Source organism: Myotis davidii, unplaced genomic scaffold, assembly GCF_000327345.1.
Source record: "Myotis davidii unplaced genomic scaffold, ASM32734v1 scaffold309, whole genome shotgun sequence".
Classification (NCBI taxonomy): Eukaryota; Metazoa; Chordata; class Mammalia; order Chiroptera; family Vespertilionidae; genus Myotis; species Myotis davidii.
This window is the reverse complement of record NW_006383013.1, coordinates 2,996,528-3,000,470: the sequence shown is the minus strand read 5'-3', so window position 1 is coordinate 3,000,470 and position 3,943 is coordinate 2,996,528. Positions and strand designations below refer to the sequence as shown.

The 3,943-nt window shown below is 44.4% G+C and overlaps 1 protein-coding gene across 4 annotated transcripts in view; it reads right to left on the bottom strand.

Annotated features, from left to right (window-relative positions):
• CIPC (CLOCK-interacting pacemaker) overlaps positions 1–3,943 on the bottom strand; it is a 26,536-nt gene that overhangs the window by 10,473 nt on the left and 12,120 nt on the right. Inside the window, exons 1-2 of one of the 4 annotated variants that reach the window (XM_015558033.1) lie at positions 3,227–3,250; positions 1,802–1,928 (exon numbers count right to left, since the gene is read on the bottom strand). The exons of 1 other annotated variant lie outside the window; for it this stretch is intronic. The gene's annotated coding sequence lies outside the window, so the exon portion shown is untranslated. Of the gene's footprint in view, positions 1–1,801; positions 1,929–3,226; positions 3,251–3,943 lie in introns of those variants that run through there. 2 more of the 4 variants (XM_006778818.2, XM_015558034.1) reach the window with 2 other exon arrangements.

The following is a 3,943-nucleotide window of genomic DNA, read 5'->3' as shown; positions in this document are numbered from 1 at the left end:
AAAATACATCCTGCATATCAGATATTTACATATGATTCATAACAGTAGCAAAATTACAGTTATGAAGTAGCAACGAAAGTAATTTTATGGTTGGGGGTCACCACAGCATGAGGAACTGTATTAAAGGGTCGCAGGATTAGGAAGGTTGAGAACCACTGATGTAGATAATACTATGTAGTCCCAGTGATTTAAGGTGGTGGCAGTGACAGGAGAGAAGTGTGCAGATTGGAGACATTTATTTAGAAGTTGACTTGATGGGGCTTGGTGACTGCATGTTGGGGGATGGACGGTGGAGCCCAGAAGACATATGGTGGTGGCGAGGCGGTTCAGTTTAGGCTGTGAGAGAGAAGCGACTGTGGGTCTTCCAAGTGGAGATGCTTGGTAGGCCATCACATGTACATGTTGGGAGCCCAGGAAGAAGCACAGGTTTGCCCAGTGAGAGCCAGTCCATTGCAGATACATAACTAAGCTAACAGTGCAAAGAATTAGATGAATGAGCCCTTCAAAGGGCTGATAGAAGCTGAAAGCATTCCAGATATTCTAACAAGGCCATTTGAGGCAAAGAAGAATGGCAGCAAGGTAAGAACACAAGAGCTATCACAGGGCTCAAGACAACAGGAGGCCAACAAGGAAAATGACAATAATAAAACTGCCTAAGTGCTGGTCTCAATGTTTGTGTTCCCCTCAAATCCCTATGTTGAAATGCTAACACCCCAAAATTATGGTATTAGGAGGCGGGCCTTTTGGAAGGTGCTTAAATCATGAGGGTGGAGCCCTCATAAGAAGGATTAGTGCCTCATAAAAGAGACTCCAGACAGCTCCTTAGCCCCTTCTACCACCCAACCACCCTCATCTCAGACTTCCAGCCTCTAGAACAGGGGTGGGCAAACGTTTTGACGAGGGCCACAATGGGTTCTTAAACTGGACCGGAGGGCCGGAACAAAAGCATGGATGGAGTGTTTGTGTGAACTAACATAAATTCAAAGTAAACATCATTACATAAAAGGGTACGGTCTTTTTTTTCAATAGTTTTATTCATTTCAAACGGGCCCGCGGGCCGTAGTTTGCCCACAGCTGCTCTAGAATCACTAACAATAAATTCCTGTTGTGTGCAAGCCACCTCGGCTGAGATATTTTGTATAGCAGCCCAAGTAGACTAAGACAGTAGGTGTAAACAAAGCCTGGCAGCATTTTAATTCGCAGTCCACTCGCAGCTCCATCCGCTTGTCCTGAGTGCAGAGAAACACGAGCCCTGCCAACAGCACTGTATCTGGACACCCTGAAAGGCCAAGGCCAACATTTCTGCCAATCAGGACTTCATGGAGAACATCAACTACTCCAGAAGCAGAGGGGATTCAAGATAAACAAAAATTAAAGAGAAGACAAGGATGCTTTACGAGTGTCCCTGAGCAGCCCTCTTGTTCATACGTTTGCACACAGTGAAAGTGGGCAAAAGGGAACACACACTGATCTGAATGAGACTGAATCATAAACACAACTGCAAGTAAAAATTACTTTGTACCATACTGAGTTCATTTAAAGCAGTGGTTCTCAACCTTCCTAATGCCGTGACCCTTTAATACAGCTCCTCATGTTGTGGTGACCCCCAATTTCATTGTTACAAATTGAACATAATTAAAGCATAGTGATTAATCACAAAAACAACATGTAATTATATGTGTTTTCTGATAATATTAGGCGACCCCTGTGAAAGGGTCGTTCAACCCCCAAAGGGGTCGCGACCCACAGGTTGAGAACCGCTTTTTTAAAGGAACTGGTCTCCCCATGTCAAACCAAGCACCCGTTCACAGGTCACAGGTTTAGTCCTCGGTGCACAGAAGATAAACAATGGCACTGTCACATCTTGTACAGCACTACGCAAAAACAACATCTCTCTACTGGACGGCCAGGAAGTTCAACAGTACAGCCTAAAATGTATAAGTGTATCTCTAATTACATCAGAATCCCTTTGTATGAAAACCAAGAAATGTGCATGGAAAGTGAATAGGAGGTTTCTGCAAAATGGAAGTAGATGCCGCTTGTGGGTGACCAATCAGATGTATCATTCAAGTCTGCCCCTACTGTTGATTTAGATTAGGAAAGCAGCTCATGTTAGTTGCAACTGAGTTAGAACTTGACAAAGTTTCAAATTATCTTACAAAATACGGATTACTTTACGGGTATTTTAGATAAGGCATCCCAATTTAGCCTTCTACGATCCTTGTGACAGGAGGAGAAAGGTCTTGCTGGTGTTATTAAAGTGTATTCAATGGAGCTCCAAAAAGATAAACAGTTTTTTATTCTGGCCAGTCAAGAATATGCAGGGCGCCGAAACCAGTCTGGCTCAGTGGATAGAGCGTCGGTCTGTGGACTGAAAGGTCCCAGGTTCGATTCCGGTCAAGGGCATGTATCTGGGTTGCGGGCACATCCCCAGTAGGAGATGTGCAGGAGGCAGCTAATTGATGTTTCTCTCTCATCGATGTTTCTAGCTCTCTATCTCTCTCTCCCTTTCTCTCTGTAAAAAATCAATAAAATATATTTAAAAAAAGAATATGCAGGACAACACTGAGTATGAAATAAAAAAACTGAAACGTTGACAAATTGGTTAAAAGGAGAACAGATGCTAAAATTTTAGATCCTGGGGAACTGGCGGCAGTTGGAGGTAAAAGGCACTGTAGAATAGCAAATTAACTACTTGGGATGTGAAAGTGACCAAAGTGTGAAAGCCCTGTCCTAAGTTCTCCTCATGCCGCAGGAAGCCTGAGTGCCCAAGGGCGTTCAAAAAAGATGCCCAATGAAGGGCTACATCCAACTTGGACCTCTCTGCTCTGAGAGGAGAGGCGCTTCCTCCCCAGAAGCGCACTGAGGTCGTCAATCAAACAGGCCCACTCGCCCACAGCACAGGGGAGGCTCTCTCCACAGGAGAGAAGCAGGGGGCTGGCATTTACTACTGCTGCTCTCAAATGCAGGGCCACACAAACGGCAAAGTCTGAAAACCTCAAGACTTTCTTCTTTCTCGGCATTGTTTTACTCATGAGCAGGGTCGATCAGGGGGTTGGGGAGCTCCCCCTGTCACACACAGAGCACCTCCCCACGTGGGAGTCTGTGTTGTGGGATTCTTTCCCCTTCCCCACGTGGGAATTGGTACTTGTTCTTTAATAAATTTCCACCTTTGCTATAAAAAAGGAAGAAAAAAGAAAAAGAAAATGGGTGACCATGCTCTTACCCACTGTGCCATCTCTGCTTCCTGGCACAGACTGGAAACTACTACCACCACCTACAAACATCTCAGATCCTCATGAGCCTGACTCTGCACTAAAAGGACTCCCACGTAAGCTCCCCAAGCTGTCAGAATCGACCCTGACTGGGCCTCTTAATAAGTAACAGGTAACACAGTGTCCAAAGGTTCCCAGAGAGAACAGTACGTACTAAAACTTATCATGGAAAGTGAACATGAACACAGAGGCTTATATAAACAGGTATAAGATAAACTTCTAGCAAGTGCTCCACAACACTTGGCTCTTGCTTCTATTTTTGCACTTCTAACATTAGACTCTAATTATTTGTTTCTTCAACCTCAACAGTTTTTTTTTAATCTTTGCAACCTCAGCTCCCAACAATATGTGTGAGATACTCAACAGAATAATAAATGCCTGCAAATCCCCTCTCCTGCTGCGCCTCGCTGACAGCCCTAGCAGCTTAGCTGTCACTGAAATACCTGAACAGCTTGAAGGTCAAGAGTCGGCATTTCCAAACGCCATGGTTACCTCAAGACCTAACTTCCAGCTCTGGTCTCCTGCAGGAAGATCTCTCATCTACCCCTTAATCTAAGATGAAAACTCAGGGATAAATCCATCAACCGAATTAAAGGTTGGTCTAATCCAAAAACAATCTCTATGATGATGTAGGCTTATGAATAAAAAAAAAAAAGGACCCCCAGGGT